The 22700-nt window shown below is 34.5% G+C and overlaps 1 protein-coding gene and 1 long non-coding RNA gene across 4 annotated transcripts in view; one reads left to right on the forward strand and one right to left on the reverse strand.

The window, feature by feature from the left end:
• Positions 1-7950, forward strand: part of LOC139045133 (uncharacterized) — a 166074-nt gene extending 158124 nt beyond the window's left edge. Inside the window, exon 3 of the long non-coding RNA XR_011502916.1 lies at positions 7837-7950. This is a non-coding gene — a long non-coding RNA (uncharacterized lncRNA). The remainder of the gene's footprint in view (positions 1-7836) is intronic.
• Positions 1-22700, reverse strand: part of CALCRL (calcitonin receptor like receptor) — a 103495-nt gene that overhangs the window by 71431 nt on the left and 9364 nt on the right. The window contains exons 2-3 of one of the 3 annotated variants that reach the window (XM_014852906.3): positions 13313-13380; positions 7371-7535 (exon numbers count right to left, since the gene is read on the reverse strand). The exons of 1 other annotated variant lie outside the window; for it this stretch is intronic. The gene's annotated coding sequence lies outside the window, so the exon portion shown is untranslated. The remainder of the gene's footprint in view (positions 1-7370; positions 7536-13312; positions 13381-22700) is intronic. One more of the 3 variants, XM_014852908.3, reaches the window with a different exon arrangement.

The following is a 22700-nucleotide window of genomic DNA, read 5'->3' on the forward strand; positions in this document are numbered from 1 at the left end:
CACAAAAATCAACCCCAAATGGATGAAAGATTTGAATGTAAGACTTGAAACCATAAAACTCCTAGAAGAAAATATAGGCAGTACACTCTTTGACATCAGGCTTAGCAGCATCTTTTTGAATACCATGTCTATTCAGGCAAGGGAAACAAAAGAAAAAATAAATAATTGGGACTACATCACACTAAAAATCTTCTGCAAGGCAAAGGAAACCATGAAAATAATGAAAAGGTAACCCTGGGTTACCTGGTAACTGGGAGAAAATATTTTAAAATCTATATTCAACAAAAGGTTAATTTCTAGAATATGTAAAGAACTCATACAAGTCAACAACAAAAAAACAAACAATCCAATCAAAAAATGGGCAGAGGATTGGGGCTGGCCTGGTGGCCTAGTGGTAAGTTCACATGCTCCCCTTCAGCAGCCAGGTCTGCACAGGTTTGGATCACAGGTGCAGACCTACACACTGCTCATCAAGTCATGCTGTGGCAGCATCCCACATACAAAATAGAGGAAGACTAGCATAAATGTTAGCTGAGTGACAATCTTCCTCAAGTAAAAAGAGAAAGATTTGCAATAGATGTTAGCTCAGGGCCAATGTTCCACACCAAAAGAAAACAAAAATGAGCAGAGGATAAGCAGACATTTTTCCAAAGAAGATATACATATGCCCAACAGGCACATGTAAAGGTGTTTAACATCACTAATTATTAGGGAAATGCAAATCAAAACTACAATGAGATATCACCTTATACCCATCAGAATGGCTATAATTACCAACACAAGAAATAAATGTTCGAAAGGATGTGGATGAAAGGGAACCCTCACACACTGCTGGTGGGAATGCAAACTGGTGCAGCCACTATGGAAAATAGTATAGGGATTTCTCAAAAAATTAAAAATAAAAATAATGTATGATCCCGCAATTCCACTACTGGATATTTATCCAAAGAACATGAAATCAACCATAGAAAGAGATGTTTGCACCCCTATGTTCATTGCAGCATTATTCCCAATAATGGGAATTATTAGACGTGGAAGCAACTCAAGTGTATACACAATGGAATACTACTCAGCTATAAGAAAGTCATCCCATTTGCAACAACGTGGATGGAGCTTGAGGGTTTTATGTTAAATGAAATGAGCCAGACAGAGAAAGACAAACACCGTATGGTTTCACTCACATGTGCAAGGTAAACTAACAAGTGGACGAAAAGAATAGATTAGTTGTTACTGGGGGAGGAGGGCAGGGGGGCGGCGAAAGGGGTAGAGAGGCACATATGCATGGTGAGGAAAAAAATTACACTTTGGGTGGTTAGCATGAGGCAGTGTATACAGAAACTGATATAGGATAATATACACCTAAAATTACACAATGTTATAAAGTAATACGACCTCGATAAAATAAATGAAACAATAAAAAAAGAAAGAAATGGAGATTCTCAAGCCCCACCCAAATCTCCTGCGTCAGAAACACAGCGCCCAGCAGTTAAAAAAAAAAAAAAAAGAAAGAAAAATATTTACTGTATATGAGTTTAAATTAAAATGCATCAAAAAGGCCTTCTTTGGATTACTGTAACTAGAGGTATTAATCCACCTCTAAAGAATCTATTATATATGTATATTATGTTATGAAGATAAATAGCATAATATTAAGCCATTAAACATAGCAGTTTAAAAAATACTACGATTAATGGCTAATCTTTTTGGAAGCAGTGTCTGGCTCTCATGCCAACTTAATCTCCGTTTGCCCTACTCCTTGAATCTTCAGTTGCTATAGTCACACTGAACTATACATTCTTAATAGCAATTACTCCAAAATCTATAAAATGAAATAGATGCTAACATTTCTAAGAGTGCTTTCAGAATAAGAACATTAAAAATCATTTTCATGTAGTGGTTGCCATTAATTAAATCTGTTAATATTTCATATTTTTAGAAGATAATATCTTTCCCAGATAGTGAATATAAGAGAGAAGTTTCTGTCAAGAATCAGTTTGATTAAAAGAATCATTTAATAAACTAGTTCTGGAAGAGATCAAATTTCTTTCGTGAGATTATGATGTAATATTTATAATGCGTATCTTGGAAATATCTCATTTGTTGAACCACTGTTCTTTGAAAGTGTAAAAATAGCATTATAATGAAACTGCTTGAAAGTATGGCTCAAATAGGTTGTCATAATCATATTTCTTCTTCTTTTGAAATTTTTTTAAAAGAAAAAGACATGGACCAATAGGGAGAGGCAGCTGTCCTTGTGGGGAAGCTCATTGTAGAGCATGATGCCTTTGCCAAGTTTTATGTATTTGCCTACAGCTACAAAAAATATATACATATTCAAAGAATACATTAAAACCAGCTGTGAATTCTTATCGACTACTGCCAGAAGGAAAATAAATCATTAAGGGACTCATATAACTTAATTGGGAATCCAAACTCAACAGGAGATAATATGAATTTATATTTCAGGACTATATATGTTTGAGTGGTATGTTGAGTGAAAAGAAAAAAAAATTTTGAAATGTGCATGTAAAGGATATAAGAGAGTAGAGGTGTCGGGGAAGGCTAGTGTTCAGAAAAGAAGATGAAGGAAAGCAAATTTCTAATATCTAGTCTTGGATTATTTACACATAAATATAGTAACCATATATGTCTAGGAGTTTATTTTTAAGTGGATTTAATACGTCAGAATATTGAATGCCTTGCATGGGTTTTGAGAAAGGATTTACTTAAGGCTTTCAAAGCCATTTGAGAATTTCCTCTGAACACATTAAAGGGTATCTGTGAATGCTGACTTACAAGAATTTACATGTTCCCTTTCTTAGGTAGAACTATCTAAACCGTGAATAGATTAATCCCTATGGTTACGTACATCAACGGCAAGACTTCCCATGTGGAAGAAGCTATATTCGTTTTTTCCCTTCTGAAAATAACCTTATTAGGATATAACACATACCTTCTTATTGCCAGGTGACTCATATGAAAGCACAAGAGACTTTAAATCAGTTAGGTAATCCCATAGTTCACTTACTATTTTCATGAATTCAAATACTTTGAAACCTAGTCTTGGTTCCATACTATTTAAATATTTACCTTAATTATACCTAACTAAACTTGTGCGTAATTATTCTTGTGACTGAAATCTTGTTAGGCCCCAGAAGCCTCTGGATATCTAGCCATATTATCAATAATTCACAAATTCCTAATTTTATCTGCACCTTAGAACATGGGACCTCCAGCATCCTACAGCGTCCCAAGTGTCTGTTGGGATCTCTAAAGGGATGGTTCACAAGCCAGTCCCTTTCTTAGGACCAACACACACCATTCTTTCTCTAGTACTCTGACCTCTCTCTAGTCCTCTGCCCTTAGAATCACTGAAATTGACCTTACTCTTGCCATTTCTTACTACTTCATCCTGAAAATGATATCACAAAGACACTATCTCCTGCCCCTCTAAAAGTGTTCAACTCTTGGGGTGCCAGCGTCCTGTTGTGTCCTGTGCAGAGCTGGGCCTTAGACTTTACCCTCTGCTGTCTTGCCACCTAGACCCTAAGACAGCACAATTCCTGTCCAGAGTTTTACTAATTTGATCGTGAAAATATCTCCTCTGTCTTCAGCTCCCTAGAAGCTCCCGACCAGTTTAAATGTCCAGTAAAGCACAGGTACCATGCCCACCTCTGAGTCTTTATGTCCTCATCATCGTAGCTTAGGTCCCACAAAACAAAACAAAACAACCTCCTATTTCCTTCTTCGGCAATATTCAAATTCTTTTGCATATTATTTCAAGCATATAAATGCTGGTGAGCCGGTAGGAGGAAGTGGAGAAAGGAGGGGTATTTAGACTAAGCATCCCATCCTGGTTCTACCAACTAATAAAAGGAGAGCAGAAATTGTCAGGAACTCATTGAGGTAGTATTTAGAAATCTCTTACCAAAATATCAGCAATAAATAGTAGGAAATAAATTATTACAAACCAAGGTTTAATTTGATGTTATAACAACTTAAGTGAGAATTATAGGGTAATTTAAACAGTAATAGCTACCATTTATTGAGTGTTTCTGTGTGCTAAGCACTGCTGTAGGCACTAGAAGCATGCTATCATACTCAATTCTAAGAGCAATGAGTCCCTTCTCTTTTTCTGTATACAGAAACTAAAGCTTGAACTCATCTCACTAATGGAGAGCAAAAGTGGATCCCAACCTGAGACGCTCTGACTCCCAAACATATACTCTTAACCAGAACTACCACCAGACTCTGATGTATTTCAAATAGTCACTGTCTATCTAGATATTGATCAGTAGTATTCTGAAGTTTATATGAAGCACATGCCCCCCATAGAGCAAAACCATCACTGAGAGAACAATGTCGTTGGAGCGTTTGCTTACTATGTGCCCACCACCAAGCTAGATCCTAGAGGGAGGATATTAAAATAAATAATACCCTCTTTTCTTTTACATTCAATTTGGTTTCCTTACTTATATTAAGACCATTAAAGTATACTTCAGAAAAGATGGGCTATTTTAAATAATCCTGTGAAACTTCTCCCTTGGAATTGCTCACTTTATGAGCAATCACTTAAGACTTGAGATCTTTCTGATTACAGAATTTTTTTTTCAGAATTAGCAAAACAGTATGCAACATGATTTTTGGAAGATTATTTAGTGAGGTATCTGTTGGTAAGCCATGAACGTGCGACCAGTTGACAATTTAGGAGAATTGATCTTAGAAGACACTTTTAACTCAGTATTTTATTTTGAAATTAATTACACATACAGCAAGTACCTATATTTTTGCATACAATTCTAGTGGAAACACAGACCATTCGAAATGATTCAAAACTTCAGGAGCCAAGGCTTAACTCAATGCCATTTATAGCAACTACAGTTAGAAGGACCTAAGGGTTTCATTAATAATAGTAATAATAGCTTTTATCTGATGAGAACCAACTTTATGCATTTTGAGCTTATTATTTTGTTTAAATATCATTTGTTCATAATATAAACAACATCAATTTGACACAAAATCTTTACTCTATAGATGAGAACATGGAGGACCAGAGAAGTGAAATATCTTGACCACATTCATGCGAGTGGACAGTGGCAAAGGGGAGCTAGAAACACATGCCCTAACTCAGATCCCTGTCCGTTACCCTGTGCATCTCTGGGAACTCACCCTAGATACACACATCCTGTGAAATGAGCTAACGGTATCCTCAAAATAAAGTCCAAACACCCAATTACATCCACAAATGATCAGGCTTTTTATTACTGAAATTTCAATTGAAAATTAGCATTTTTAGAAAATATATATTTACGTATGGGTTCAGGTAGATTGAAAAATCAATGACACAAAAGAGTTACGTTTAACGACCAGAGTCTGTGCTTTGTCTTTAATTTCGTCTACTTCACCAATGCTTGCAGTTGGCTTGATGCCCCTGCTAACAGGTTGAGCTTCATCTTGTATAATAGAAAACATTTTTTCTCAATCCTTTTTCAATATAAAAACTTATTGCCTGGTCAGTTTCTTAAGGCCTTGGTACTAAATAGGGCCAAGTTGCTTACATAAAGAGAAAAAAATACAATAAAGTGGCAATTGAGAGACCTGGATAGACAGAGTGGCCACAAAGTCTCTAAGCACATGTGTGTGCTGTTAATTGAGTAGCATAATCATGTCAGAATATGGAAAGCAATTTCAGAAAATTATTTGATAGAGCCAATTTTTTTTTCAGTAGAAATATCAATCACAAGACTGAATAGGGGTTGCACCAGAACTGCATAAGAGATCTTGCAGCAACAATTATCCTGAAATGTAAGATACATCAGCATATTGTGTGCTCCCAATTAGAAAATACCTTGACAAATTCGATGGACAATTGGATTGGAGATGAATCCAAAATGAGGTGGTTTATTGAAGCCCATATTTAGCAGTATGTGACTAATTGCTTGGGGCACCATGACAGGGAAGATTTATCGAATCTGTCTAACAATTGTCAGGATCTTAGAGTAAATATCAGAAAATGCTTTGCTAAGTTCCAAGTTCACCAGATACGAAAATGTCCAGAAGAACATGGGAAAAATTAAATTTATGTGAAGAATGGAGTGTTGCTTATAGATAACTTCTAAGAGGCATAATTAGATAGTTTGTGGTCATTTTATAGAACAGTCAATACAAGTATATTGAAGAGAAATACATACTAATTCTGGTTGTCATACCAGGATACTATTTTGTTTCATTTAACCAGTCTATTTATTTGCCTGCTTCCCATTTTTCATTTCAGAAATGCAGGGTTTGTATCAAAAAAGCTGTTAGGATCCTTCTAGTCCTTTAAAGCTATAAAGCTAATACATTAGAAGATTGAATATAGAGCTTTTAACAGCTCTGTGCCCAGAAGTGGCACGAAAGACTTCCAAGTTATGGAGCGGTAATAGACTAGAAATTATAATTCACATTACAGCATTTACAAAAGACTTAAAAGAGAAAAAACGGTTTTTGTCTGTTCACTACTAAACTTTTTCAAAGACAAATTTGACCTTCAAAGACATCAATCTAGACAGTAATAATAGAATATTATAGAGGCATTGTTCTGGCTACAAAGATACAGAGCTTTCCAAACCAGCCACTACAAAATGTGAACAAAAAAATATAGTCTTAGTCTTTTAAATTTAATATATCTATGTGAACAAACACATTTCTTTCTCTTCATTGTCATTGCATGAATTTTTTCTCAGAATGCATTTAAAGTTCAGCTAATGTGCTTCAAGTTTACATTATGCACCTATGTATGTTTGCTTGTATTCCTATATAATTTTCCACCAAATAGTTTATCAAATGTCATGTAGAATCTGAGATGTCATAAAAACATTCAATATCATTGTTCCCTATAAAGAAAACACAAAACTTATCTTAATAGGATTTGTTGAGGAATATTTGTATCATCTGGCTGAAGGCTAAATTCTAAGGTCTGCTATGATTCAGAAAATTTACTCTAATGATGGGAAAATTCATTCTAAATTATTTTGTGATTTTATGCGTATGTGTATATTAGTGTTGCCAGTGATAAAGCAACCAGTGTGTCATGTCACTGCTCTCTGGATCCTTTCACGAATGTACAAAGGCTTTGGAAAAAATTAAGAGTAAATAGGGAACAATAAACTTTTTAAGGAAATAAGTAACTAAGATTAGCACAGTCTCTATAAAATGGAATCCCAAATGATTTGAAGTTAGAGTTTGTTACTAATTATATAGTAAATGTGAAAAACAAGTTTATATATGAGATAATAAAAAATAATAAATTCAACATGGTCATAATTTTTCTTTATAGATCAGGACTCTCCTGCTTAAAGCCTAATTAACAATAGCCAAATTTGACTTACAAAATGTGGATGTGCCCAATGAGGTAATTCTTTACAATGGGAATTGATAGCTGTTTGTTTCTCAAATTTCTCTCACTCAAGGTGATCTTTGGAGTCACGGAGACAAAACATTTGACTGAAGTGTTGAATTTTCAATATGGAGGTTTTGGTGTCATGTAAAACAGCCTAAAACAATAAGAGTGGGTCAAAGGCTTGCTTGAGTTAATTAATTGTCACCAAGTCTATTCGCCAGGATTATTGAATCATAGCTTTAGTTTCCTTTAAATCCAGGGTCTGTTTCTCATCAGGAGGCAAGCTTTAGATTCAGCATGTTAAAAGCTACAAGTATTGGTGTTGGGTTTTCCTTTGTCTCACATCTGCATCAGTCTGAGAAAGCAAAGAACTTTTAGCCACAGCAGGAACTTCCTGTAAAATATAGTAAATGACTGTGCTTTCCTCATATGCCACACCCTTTCTTTCTTCGTAGGTCCTAGATACTTCTCTACTACTCTGGGTAGAAATATGCTCACTTTCACAGGAATCAATAAATGTAAGTGTGTTATCATTTGTTTTTAATAACTAGTAGACCTATAAATAATACATCATTAAATGTATTAGCAGGATGTTATACAATAATGGAACAAGCCACAAGGTGGAAAGGCTTTCCCATCTGGCATATTGTGACTGATGGAGTAACATAGACAGAAAATTAGATAATCTCAGAAAGGTATAAATATGGACACTTTAGGAAGAACTAGCATATTTATAATTCTAATAGGTACAAATGAATTGTGGCATAGCCGGACTGATAATACACTTTGTCAAATTCATGCTAGGGTGTCCATGTTTTGGGAACAAGGAAGATTTTGTCAAAATTGATACGGTTCATAAAAAGATAACTAATTTGCTTTGAAAGAAGGCTCAAATAAGGCCTGGAAGAGGATGGAAGACAAATGAAACAATAGCAAAATATCTAAGTGAAACAAATTTTGTGTGTGTATAGGGAGGTGTTTTTTTTTTTCAATGTGGGGTTTTCCTACATAGGGGAAATCCACACCCCATTGTCTATCAGAATTCATCAGGAGTCTAGTGGACTCTGAGAATTGGTCTGAGGGGTCTGATTCTTAATCATAAGTATGAGTCTATCCCACTGAATAAGCTTTTCAAGTATGATAAAAACTCGAGATAAGTGCTGTCTGTTCACTGATTGCTTATTTTATGGGTCAATGCATCTTGGAAAAAGACTGTGGAATTTTCCCCACATCTAATGACAACCTCTTATGGTTTTGCCAATGTATAATGTTTTTCATTATCAAAAATAGAACTTCATTATCAAAAATATGTGAGCTATTTGCTAATAATCATAAGTTACAAATATAAATTATTACACATAGAATTATAAGATTTAGTTGCAAAGGATCTTCTTAACCTTCTTATAATTTATTATCCTCAATAACAAAAGAGAAGCCCTTTTGCTATCTTCCAACCTATTGCTTGCAAAGCCTTATATTCATTTGCTTACTGATAGTACCAACAGCTCATTTCCCTGTGATACATGCAGTATCTAGTCACGTTACTTACTCCAGATTCAATTTATCCTCTTCTAATTAAGTCAAGTTAAGAACCTGAAGTTAATTGTTCTGGTTACAAATGCACTGTACAACGAAAGGTATGCTATAACTCATTATATGGTATAAGAAAACATTATACGCATATCTATTAATGAACTTATTTTAAGTGCATTCCTCATGGGGGAGGGAGTGCAAAGACGAATTGAACACGCCAATCCAGTGCAGTGTTCTTCTAACTTTTCTGTTGACACCATCTCTCAAATAATTTTGAAAAAACATCCATTTAAGTTGACAGGTCATTTGCAAAACATATGGCCGATTTTAAATGTTGACATTTTCAACATTTAACTGTTATATCATTTTTTTAAATGTTCTCAATGAAATATACGTGCAACAACAAGTTAATGCCTATCGCAGTCATTTATAAATAAATGAATGCACTTTTCTTGACAGTGGGAAAGTTTACTTCATTTCTTGGTCTCTTTGACATCATATTCTACTCCAGGATCCACCTTCCCCCGACACAATTTTATGCTACTGAAATATATCTTTATTTTTCAAATTCTTTTAATTGATCACCTGAAAGCCAGCAAAAAGCAAATAAAGAAAAAGAAGGGAGTAAACACAGAGTGGAGCCAGAAAGGGGGAGGGAGGGAGCTAGACCACTGAGAGAGTAGGTGACATTTTAAAAATCAAAATGTCGTGATGTCTTCCTTTTCCTTTGAAGAGTTTGCATGACTTCTATGCAAATCTCTTCTAATCATTTCATAGGAAATTTTAAGTGACATCTTCCTGCTCAAAATCTTCTATGCAAGAAAATATGTATCTAGGTCAAAATTTTATTTGAAAGAATTTCCTATTCAAGTGGTTGTCAATGAATGTTTTAAAAATTCCTTGATTGTATTACTGTTACAATTTTTATTAGAAATAATAATAATGATGATGATGTTGATAATAATAGTAGCTAATGCTTTGGAAGGCTTACTAAATTCCAAGCCCTGATCTAAGCACTACATATTTCTACAACTACTTGTCTCTATCAATTCATATACAGAGTGGTCCCCAAGTCTGGAAACATGATTGACATAGTGTAGATGATTTGCTCACTTATAATACATGAAAAAGTCATATTTAAGTTTTCAGACTTTATGATCACATTATTAAAAACATATAGGTAGGTACTATGTTTATCCCAGGTTTACCTATGAGGAAACTGAGGCACAAGTAGATTTATTAACTTCACCACGTGATTAAAAAGTGGTCACTTCAGGATTTGAACTAGGCACTTTGACTCTAGAGTTTATACTCTAGATCAAAACATAATAAATTTATTACAAATTTTGATACATAATTTTTAAACACAAAAAGTAAAATGTTTTTCTTTTTTTCTGGGGAAGACTGGAACTGAGCTAACATCTGTACCCATCTTCCTCTATTTTATATGTGGGATGCCTGCCACAGCGTGGCTCAACAAGCTGTGCCCAGGTCCGTACCCAGGATCCGAACCGGTGAGGTCAAGGCCACTGAACTGGAGCATGTGAACTTGACTGCTATGCCATGGGGCCAGCCCCCAAAACTAAAATTTTATTAGAAATATATCACTTAATGAGATGAAGAAAGAGGGGAGCTCATGTGTCTTTTTGAAGGTGGTTTGGCAAACATCAGTGTATCCATTGTCCCTCTCCCCTCTTTGATGGCCTAGGACATCATTACACCTTGCAGAAATGCTTTGTAGTAAGACTCAGAGGGTGAGAGAATGCTTGTGTGTATGCGTGTGTGTGTGTGTGAATAGAAGTGAAAGGAAGATTATGAAAGGAAAGGTAAAAAAGGAGAACTAGCTTGACACTGAGACTTTAGGAATTTTCTATGATAGATCAGTTTTAGGATGGAGTTCAAATGAAGGCTAAGGATCTAGAAATTGACTTCTATAAAACAGGTTGTTTCTGCCTAACCCTTAGGGGGTATGCATGCCCCAGTTTGTAGATCACTGGTCCAAAGTGTTAGACATATTAAATGATGAATTCAATTCTACCAAAAATAAAAACGCATTGCATTTGAGAACCATTATGCTGGGCATTGTAGTCAGAAAAATGAGTAAGACCTAAATTGTAATTTAGTGTAAAGCAAATGTGAAAAGGAACAAATGATAAGTAAATACATTTATGAAAGTTTATAGAAATCCTGAAGTGACCACTTTTTAATCACTTAGGAGAGTTTAGTGATTTGCCTCATATCCCACAGCAGTGGGAGACGAGCTAAGACTAGGAGTTCCCTTTCCTGAGTCTCAGTTCTGTGCTTCTTTTATTGGCTTAAAATTAAAACACATATGGGTTGGCCTGGTGGCGCAGTGTTTAAGTTCTCATGTTCCACTTCAGCAGCCCGGGGCTTGTCGGCTAGGACCTCGGGTGTGGAGCTACGCTCTGCTTGTCAAGCCATGCTGGGGCAGGCATCCCATGTATAAAGTAGAGGAAGATGGGCACAGATGTTAGCTCAGGGCCAGTTTTGCTCAGCAAAAAAGAGGAGGATTGGTGGCAGATGTTAGCTCTGGGCTAATCTTCCTCAAAAAAAAAAATTCAAACCATGTATGAGTCAAAATAATATTTTTAAATAATATGATAGCAAACTGCAACTGATTCTCAGTTATATTTTTTAATCTCTCCAGGGACGATTTTTCAACTTCTTTCTTGGTGGAATTTAAATACATATCCACTTTAAACTGTACTTGTTAGAAACAAAATTTTAAAAATTACAGAAGGGGCAGTGAACTTCTCACAAAAAAATCTTACCATACTCCTGTGAGACCAACCTAATGAAGGGAAAGCAATTTAAATTTGGACCTTTCATTGACAAGCCACTTCCAATTTATCTCCTTCAAACTGTCCAGTATATGTCAGGATTTATAAGTTGAAAGACACTTAGAAAAAATATTGTGTAATCCTCTTAATTTCCACGTGAAGATGACTGGCACACACAGATAGTGGAGGCCAAAATCAATTTTTGCTTAGTAGGTAAATTTTCTTCCACTTAATACTCTTTCTTATACGTCTTCATTAAGCAAAATTGAGGCCTTATAAAAATTGATCTGGCACCACTTCACATAAAACAGTTCAGGAAGAAAAATCCAGCTGTCAGGTATAAGTAGGCATTTTGAGCATTGTACTAAGGAACAGTGAGTCATATGAAATGTAATGTGCAAAGGAAGCTGACACATAAAAGGAGAGAAAAACAATGATGGCTTCCCAAAGACATGCTGTGGGACAAAGAATAATTATAGAGGGTCTATTTTTGGGTCTGGCAGAATGACTTGGGAATTTAAAAATCACAGCTTAAGTACAGGAGATGAAATTATGTCACTCAGCTTTGAATTAAAGATAAAATAATTTAGTAGGCTTTATTTTTCTTTAATGCTGTTATAGTTGATTAAGATGATCCATGATTGAATTGTGAAATACTTTGCAGTCTAAAAATAAATTAGGACAGGAAAGTTACTTTAGTTTTGTTGAGAAGGGGGCTGTGAGGTGTGATAACAATTGCATAATTAATATCTTATCTGACATGGTACTATAATGCCAAATATAAATAAGAGGGCGAATCCATCTGTAACAGTCATCTTTTTTGGACGCACCAATACCCCTAAAGCTTGTAATTAATGCCCAGGATTAAGATTGAAACTGCTTTGCCAGGAGTTTTAAAAATAGTATCTAGAGTGATTTTAACTTTTAAAACAGCTTGCTCCCTATTTTTCTGTTCCCTTCTTTATAAATAAGATATCCTCTCACGTTCCAACTATGGGGAAGTTTTACATCCATTTTTAGGAACATATCAGTCACTATTTAAATCAGAAAACAAAGAAGTCTACTGAAGAAAGGAATTTAGTTCAAATGAACAACATAGTGCTATTATTTTATAACATTAAACATAATTTGTTTTCTATATATGTGTGTATACATATATATATATCTAGTTATAACAATAGTTATAATATTTGCCACAGACATTATATGTGTGTGTGTGTGATGTTTTTGTGTTGGTGGCTAATGTTATTAAATTACTAATATTACTAAATCTGATAGAACCCATTCCAATTATTTAACATTTCTAGTCCTCTAGCCAAGGGAACAGAAACATGGGGGCTAAATCCACACTCAAACGTCCTAAGGAAATGACTTTGTAATTTTGACAGATGTCTATTAGTCCCTCTTTAATCAGTATTTTGTCGGATTATCTTTCAAAGTTCCCTTTATTCAGAAGTTAGTTGAAGTTAAACTGTATATTATTCTGTGAAATCTTTCTTATTATCATTAACATTTTCATATTATCCTTGACTTCTTTGGAAATCCAACACATTGCTTTCATTAGGTCATGAATGGTCTTTTGGAATGTATGCAATACCTGAAAGTAGGGCCATCCAAGGTTTTGACAGGTGGCAACACAAGTGGTTGGTGCATCATCGTAGGACCCTGGATGACAAGAGAACATTCCTGTGAATTTGGCAATATTATTAGTGGATAGTGGGCTTTTATAGAACTTAACTTAAAATTATATACTAGCGTGTTTCTTTGTTAAAATCATGAACATATGTATTTTAAATGCTGCATTTGAGAGGGAAGTTGGGAGAAGATGTATCAGGCACAATTAGATTGCCACCATGCTAACCTGGAAGTGATCAAGAACTTTGTTCCTGCCGTCTTATATCTTAAGCATGAGGATTTTAAGGGATACAAACATGGAGGATGGTACCTGTTGTTCAAGATCTTAGCACTAGGAAGAGGTGGACGCTCTGAAATGTTCAGCAGAAAGGTTGCTCCTGGTAGATAGGATGACTTGGCCAATGGTTCTGAGGAGGGAATAATGTGGCTGGTTTAAAGTACAGAAAGAGAGTCAACGTAATAAAGGTCGAGTGAATGAGGGGGAAAAAGTGATGTAGAACTTGCCAAGAGGGAGCCAGAGGCTAGACCATGTCAGCAATGAAATTTAACTCTCTTTAAACACAGGGCGTTACTAACTAGTGAGATTTGTCCACTGCTAAACAGACTTAATGTCTACAAACGTGCTTTACATGTATCTTCTCAGAATCAAACTAATGTTGAAAGCAAGATACAGCCATAATCTAGCACATTTCCCTTTGCATTTACACAGTATATGGACTTGTAGAACTTCAAAAATGTCAAATTTGCATTTGCAAACTATTTATCTTCATTAGCTTTTCTTGTGATTTGAGAGGCTTTTATTGAACTTACCCTTATGGATTATCAATTTGCTGCTACTTCTAAGAATAACATCTGAATTATTGCCAAGGATTTCTATAAAAGCAATAGGGATCTTATGTGAAAACTCAGAAGTATTAAGAACGCCTATGTTAAAAGCAATCTTTGCAATCAAATCTTTTGTGAATCAAAAAACATTTTTTAATTATTTTGTAAAATTGCTTTTTAAAATTTTACCTCTTCGTATATTTTAATCATTTATTATATGTTATCATAAATTGTCTAGTATATGTTGCTGTTAAGATTGGAGTCTGGTCACATTAAACAGAGGTGTATTTTTACATCAATAGAGACTCTGCATTTATTTAGAATCTGGATTTCGTACAAGCTATTTTGGAAAAAATAACTTGTCAGTCTCAGGCTTTACCAGCATACATATGGAATTCAGAAGGTTCAAAGTTGAAGTTTATTTTGAATATTTTCCCAACTTGCTAGAAAATACCACTAGAAATAGAAATGACCACAGAGTGTTATTTTTTCTGCATGGGTCTAGAAATTTTATTTTTCTTCCCAGCTGAAATTGTATGGAAGAATCTTTCTACCCTTTTGGTGATTTGGAATAAGCAGAAAATAAATATATCAATGATTACTTCTGGCTACCAGAAAATTTACTGATGAGTTAATTTTGGTTAGTAAATGTGTTGCACATATTAATAAAGTAATCTATATGTCAGTATGGTCTTACTTCCACTTTCCTCTGAAAAATATCAATATCTGTAGTACCAAAAAACAGATCACTATCCAAGAAAAGAGAATACAAATAAAATATTACAAAGCCTTAATAAAAACCATAGCGATACCTAGAAAAAACTCAAAAGAAACCCAATTTTGTTCAAGTAGCACCACCGGCTGAAGTGAGTACACAATGAAGTCAAAATTAACTAAACCTTAAAAACACAGAAAAGAGATACAGCAAATAAGAATAATAGAGAAAACTTCTTGATATAGTGTTGCCATAGTGAAGCACAACAATTAAGCCAAAAGAATAAAAGGCAAATCTAAGCATATTTATTAAGAGGAAATCAGAACCCTGAAGAAATATATTGGTTAAATTCAGCTGATGGATCTAAGGGCAATCAAGTGGTTTCCAAAATGAGGAATCCTGTGAAAGACACAAACTCCAATGCCTTCTGTGAGGTTTTTATATATCAGAAACAGTTTTATAACAGTAGAAAGAGAGATGCTACCTCTTTCAAGAGGCTTGTAAGCTTCATAAATGATTTAAAATATTCAAAAAACTATAACAAGCACACATGTCATTATACACTTGTCCTAACTCATAAAATGCACAACGCCAAGAGTGAATCCTAACGTATTTTGGGTGATCATGATGTGTCAATGTAGGTTCATCGGTTGTAACAAATGTCCCACTCTAGTCAGGGATGTTGATAGTGGGGGAGGCTGTGCATGTGCGGAGAGAGCAGGTATATGGGAAATCTTTGTACCTTCCACTGAATTTTGCTGTGAACCTAAACCTGCTCTAAAAATAAAATCTGTTCAAAAAAAAAAAAGCACACAGACATCTGAATGGAATTATTTGTTTTCTTCCTCTCTATTTTAAAGGGGACGTGTATCTGATGGAGTTTTTAGATAAAGGGAAATGGAAAGTTAGGGATATGATTCGAGGCATTGTCAATCTGTGTTCTTATTCATTATAAGAAATGCTATTCATAGAGTCCCAGTTTTGAAAGCAATAAAACAATCTTTCCTGGACTACCTAATCAAAAATAGATGGTTAGTCCTTTTCTTAAATAATTATAAACAAAAGTGGCTTAACTGTAATTCCTCAACATCAAGCCACTGCTACCCAATTAGAAGCAAATGTTTCAGAGGAAAATTTTAATTCATTTTACATACAAATTTGCTGTGAGTCATAATTAGGGCAATGCAAATTAAAACCACAATGAAACACTATGTTATACCCACTAGACCGGGAAAAATTAAAAAGTTTGACAATACTACAAAATATTGGATGTGATGTAATGGAAACCTCAGACGTTGTTGGTTGGTGGGGGGAGTATAAATTGGTACAGGCACTTTGATTGCTAGGATCCTGAAATCTCACTTGTAAATATATTCCCTAAAGAAACTCAGACACATGTGTACCAGGAGATATGTAAAAAAAAAAAAAAAAAATTCGTTCATTTCTTCATTGTTTGTAATAGCAAAATGGTGGAAGCAATCCAGATGTCCCTCAGCAGGAGAAAGTATAAATACATTGTGATCCATTCTTGTTATGGAATACTGCAACAGTGAAAAGAAAAAACCACAGCTACACATGTTAACACTGATGCTTCTCCAAAACATAGCCCTGAACGAAAGAAGTAAGTCTCTGAAGACTGTATTCAGAACGATTTCACTTCCGTAAAAGCAAAAATTAAAACAACAAAACTAAATAATATATTGCTTAGAAATTCATATATATGTGATAAAAAAGTAAAGCAAGAGAATGACTGGTACAAATTTAGTTTAATGGCTTACTTTTGGGGACATGTATGTGACTTAATCAGGGAGGAACATGATGGACAAAATGGCTTCTAGATATACAGGTATTTATTTATATGCATGAGATTTTAAAAATTATAAAAAGTTTTTGTAGAACAGTATGCAGAGTATGATTCCTTTGAAATCATGGATTCGTTGTGAATCTATGGATCAAAATACATAAAAATGCAATGTGCTTCAAATAGGTCAGAGGGGTTGGGTGGGAAATGCAGCTGCCTCACACAGTACTGATCCAAGTTGAAAGTTCACTTCCTTTTGTCAGAATATTGTTAAGATTAGACCTCTTTTAAGATTTTACAGTTAAATCATAGTCATATACACAATTTAAACACTTTGAACTTTACAAATATGATTTAGGTGTGTGAATTCTATTTGACTTTAGTTTACTTTCCTAGTTAAATGCAGGAAGTTTTGGAACACCAATGATGAACAACCCATGAATCAATGTATATGTGTGTCTGTGCGTGTGTGTGTGTGCACTTACCCCTGGGTCCAGTGAAAGAGAAAAAGGTCAGTAAAGTTGTATGTATTTTGGATTATTATCAAATTCCTAAGACTTTTAAGTTAGGATGATTCAGACAGGGAAAATCTGTCCCCCGAATCAGAAAACTAATAATTCTCAAAGCCAGAATTAGAAGGGAAAGTAATAATCTCTTGTTATTTATGTGTAGTTCACTGTGAATTTATACTTACTGCTTCATTATTTAGAAAGAGAATGACTTGATTTAAACATGTGCCTTGTTCACTCTTTTGTTATTGTAAATTTGAACCTTATGGTGTTGTTATGTCTTATGCTCACAATGTCCAGACTTCGGGAAAGAGAAAGCTGCTTTGAGGGCACACAGGGATCATTTAAACATCACCTCCCTCTGTGTGCTGAGCCACCCCAGACTGATTCCAGGAGGTCTGGAATGAGAAGAAGGACTTGCATTTTACCAAACAGCTTTGCTGCTTTAAATGTGGTGTGATTGATTAAAGTAGCCCAATTTCTGGGCTACCTTTTGAGAAATTGTCCTAGACAAAGACCTGTCAGTAGGTCAGATTCTACGAACCCTCCAGTCAAAGGGAGAGTCATTACCTTGAGCAATTGGGTCCAAGTGTTAGAAGATGATTACCATCCAGAAGGTAGTGTTTGCTTCTCACAACTTCTTCATAAACAATCTTCACCTCTTATCAGAAGAAATAACCCCTAGGCTTAACACTCACCTCCATTCCCCAAACAAAAGAGCAGACAAAGTTTTCCTATCTGAAATGTTAGACCAAGCAGCTGGAAGGCATTTGCATATCAACTTTGTGTGCATGGCCATGTATCCAAACTGTCTCCACATCTTAATTGATGCAGTTCAGTGCTGCATTTTTATTTCCTAACCTTTCTGGTGAATACAATATGTCTTATTGAACCAATTTATCTTTATCTTTTTATAGCCTTTCCTTTTATGTTCTTTCTCATTTCCTTTTTGTTCTGTTCACTCCCCTTTTCTCTCTCTGGTTTCTTTTACTTCCAAATGCCATTCTTCACTCTGGTTTTATATCAGTCTTTTACTCAGTAAGCAATAATTACTAAGATAAATACATTGTTACAGTCATATAGCTTTATTCTCTAGGTGAGAATTCTGAATCTTCTCTGTTCTCTGTTCTCCTGATTGGTCCTTAACTCCGTAATTGTTCCTTTCATTTCTAGTTTCATCAACTTCTGAGTAAATCTCCTAACATTTCACCTTGCCATTTACCAAGACACTGTCACCAGACCTGTAACAAAATGCAGTGTCCTGATTTTACTCCAAGGGACAAAAGTTTAGGGTGTGTAAAATTTTTAAATTATATGTTTAAAAACATACAATTAAAAATGTGATACATGTAAACACAGAGAGCTCATCCACTCCTTTAGAAATAAATGAAGTGAGGACCTGCTTAGTAAAAGAAATCAGTTAAAATAAGACCAATCAGACAATTGTTAACAACATTTGTTTGTGGGCAACAATATGAATTAAAAAATTGATTTAAGGTCATATTTCACGCTATAGACTAGCTAGTTATGTCTCTGGTGTTACTAGCAATCTCCTGGAATAGAGATCCTTAACATAATCAAGGTGATCTAGCATATTTAAGAGCTGAAGAACTACTAAAACAGATATGAGTTTTATTCTATACCCTTAAATCCACTATTCAATAGAGAGTCAATTGTAATAATTAGTGAAACTGTTATAAATTGACAGCAACTTTTTATACTTAATTTAGGATCAGACAGTTAGGCTTCAAAACATCTGTTTTCATCCTACAAGTAACGCCATATTAGAAAAGGCTCTCAAGAATATGTGGTGCCTCTGCAGAATCTGAATGAGAGGGAACAAATCTTTTGGCAACGCCTTTTTCTGAACAGGACTACTGGGAGTACCCACTTGTCACTGTAGGGACTGATACTAGCTTGAGAAAGTGTGAAGTGTCTCTGCTCAGTGTGACAAAGTGATCATTTGTGCATTCCAATTTAATTGCAAAGTACTTGAATTAAAAATTCTATCAAGGTTTTTATTCTGTAAAGTTTATTTTAAGTGCCTTTTCCACCATTTCATCAAGCCCATCTAGATTAGAAATTGTCACTCTTTTGTCTTTTAAAAATTATTTTGTTCAGTTTTATTTTATTATTATTCTTGTCTATTTTAAGCTACTTGGTGGAAAATGGGTTGTAGAATATTGGGTTCTCATGCTATGTATAAATATACCAGAAATAAATTGAATGTAGACTAATTCTTAAAACAAAATACAGTTTTTGTAAGGACATTATTATCATTTGTGATTTCTAATAATAACTATTTGAAAGCATATTATTCAATAATGACCACATCAAATGAATTCAGAAAGTTCTGGAAGACTTAAAGAAAAAGGTATTTTACAATTTACTTTTTACGTTTTGAGCAATACTTCATTTAGGACAGAGAGTTGCTTAATCTAAACTAGTTTGTTGCTTACGGTTTAAAATCCATCAGTGTGTTAATATGTGGTGATAATACATTGAAGCAAAGTAAAATTACAACCTTGATGTATTTTATATGCCTATTTTCCCTGAAATCTCTGGATGTATTTTGAGGATTAGTCTTTTTCTCAAATGAAAATTGTTGTTTCCCTGAATGATACACATACCTCGGCTCAGAAGGAAAAATAACTCAATTGTGATATTTCTAGGTGAACGGACAATTAATATTCTGAGTCTCAAACACATGGAGAATTTAAAATAGAAAAGTATAGCTATAACTTGTGATTTGTGTCAATTCAGAAGACATATTTTATGAAAATCCATCATGAGGCTCTCAAACAAATCATGATTTTATTTAATGACAAATATATATTTCAATTTATAAAATAGTCCTTTGGCTTTTAAGTATGGAAAACTTGCAAGACTGTACGATGACGAAAGGCCATTGACAGTTGGCATTCTTTTTAGAATTATCTTTAAATATTTACGAATCAACAAATCAACACTTTAAAAAGCTTTATAAATTCCAGATTAACAAACGTAACACATCAATTATTGAGCAGATGTAGAATTTTTGGCAATTAAACAGTCCTTGTATTTAACCATATATGCTTTTTTAAAAGATTGATTTACTTTCTTTTGATTTCACTGCTAAGTTTTTCTTCTCCTTCTATAGCCTTAGTGCTATTGTCCAGAAAGGCAATAAGAATGGAGTAAGACTTTGTTGGGAAGCAACAGTTGGCAAGTCTGCCAGTTTCAACAAGAAATTCTGCCAATTTCAGGCATTCTTTGGCCAGTTGGGGAAATGCTCCAACATTTTGTGTTAAAATACTGAGCAACCTTCTCATTTACCCTAGTTTGAAAGGTCACTCTTCAGAATTCAGTGAAACCTGAACACTAAACACATTACAGAAATCATCTCTACTAATTTATTTCCCTTTACAGAAGTAGTGAAGGGATAAATATTAGGTCGATTTAAGAATAATAAAATGGTAATTACTTTCTGAATTTTTCTCTTTGGCAACGTGTCATGGTTCTAACACCTTCAGAATCTCAGCTCCAGCATCTATTGCATAAAGACTGGTATAAAGAAACATATTCCTTCATTTAATCATTTATTAAGCAATTGTTAAGCACCAACCATAGGCAGGCACTTCTCTAGGTGCTCAAGACATGTTGTGGGACAAAACCAGGCAGAAGTGTTCTACTTGCAAGTTAGTAGTATGGACAGAAAGTAAACAATAATGTAGAAAATATGTAAATTATAGTGAGTGGTTTGCTGCAAAGTGAATGGCGTTACAGGAAAAAGCTAGGACAAACTAAAATAGATGAAGATGGGCAAGAGGGTTGTGGTAGTGTCAGTACAGGTTGATTTTAAATAGTGATTAGGTTAAGCCCTGTAGAAAAGTTTATATCTGAGCAAAGACTACAGGGAGGAAAGAGACCTAGCCATACGGATACCTGGGAGAAGAGCGTTCTGTGCTCATTAAAAGAAACCCACGGGTAACTTTTAATCCTCCTTTAGATAATGTGTTTACCTGCCTTTGAATTAGAGGTACTAGCAAGATATAAACTTGTCTGGAGGTGAAGGACTCAACAAAACGAAGCAATACTAACATCTGGAATCCAGGAACTATAGACCCACATATAAGGAAAATGAACACTTTTTTCATATTCAGGTGCTATAATGATGCATATGTGATGAAGAGTAGAGAAAAGGGGAGAGATAAACTTAGGAAGTTACTCGGTTAATTCACTCAAATAAGTATTCCTTCATTAATTTCTATTATCTTCTTATATCAATAAAGTAATACAATGCACAATGATCTTTGTTGCCTGTGACAAATTTGATTTAATTCCAAAGAGCTATTCAAATTGGGATGGATATACTGTGCTAGCTCTTCAGATAGAAAAGCTTATACATTGTATTTGCAGACTGTTTCCCTTCCACGTTTATAACATTATGCAATTATGTCTGGAAGAAAAACATAGACCAGGATGTGGGGCAACCCTTGAAGTCTAAACGATTTTGAGTAATTAGGAGCAGAATGTTGTCTAAATGTAAAAGTCTAACTTTTTTTTGTTAAGTACGTGCTCTTTCAGGACCTACAGCATAGTTAGACTTAATGAAACCCTCTGAGCACACACTGAGCTGGAGTCTCTTATTTCTAAGTTAGGAACCCATGAACTAGATTTATTTAGCTTATTGAGGTCTCCACCTTCAGAAACTACACGTAACATTAAAAGTTTTGAGCATATAGTCTTTTATGGTATGCACACTAGTAGAATTGAGATAGCTGAGAACTTGTAAGCTTAAATATGCAGTCCTTTATGATACTGGAGTGGTGACAGTTGAGAACTTAGTGAACAAACAGCTTTCAGGGTTAATCTGAAAAATTACACAGTTAGTGGATTTTTAAAGGATGTTTGAGTGATACTAAAAAAGCCCTCTTTGTTAATTTTGGTGTATTTATTTTGAAGGAAGTAGGCAGGAATATGGCTCACAAAATATGGACATATATTAATTTTATGATCAAAAAGACTGAGTAAGTCTCTTGGAATAATTTTTGAACTGATAACATGGAACACGGCACAGGAAATCCTTTTGGAAAATGTATAATTAAGGAAGTTAACTCATGTGAGGAACTCAATTAATTAAAGTATTAAACAACATTTAGGAAAGCCATTTTATGGGTTTCACCCTTCAGTTTGTTCCCGACCTTAATACTTGTTCATATCTCATTGGAAGGCCTTCCTGTTCAAATTAATGAAACCAAACATTCTTCAAAGTTTTATTCTTAAGAATATCATTTTCTTTAACCACATTCTTTTTGTCTTAAAAAGGAACAATTTCTGATACACAACCATGACCTTTGTGATGGATTTAGATGCAAGGAAATATTTCTGTTAAAGTATGAAATGTCAGAATTAGAAGCAGTTGAAAAGATGCTTTAGAATATCTTAACCAAAGCACATACAATTCAGTAGAATCCATTAGATTGTTCTTCACTTCAGGTGGGGTTTTATTTTTTTTTGA

Source organism: Equus asinus, chromosome 4, assembly GCF_041296235.1.
Source record: "Equus asinus isolate D_3611 breed Donkey chromosome 4, EquAss-T2T_v2, whole genome shotgun sequence".
NCBI lineage: Eukaryota > Metazoa > Chordata > Mammalia > Perissodactyla > Equidae > Equus > Equus asinus.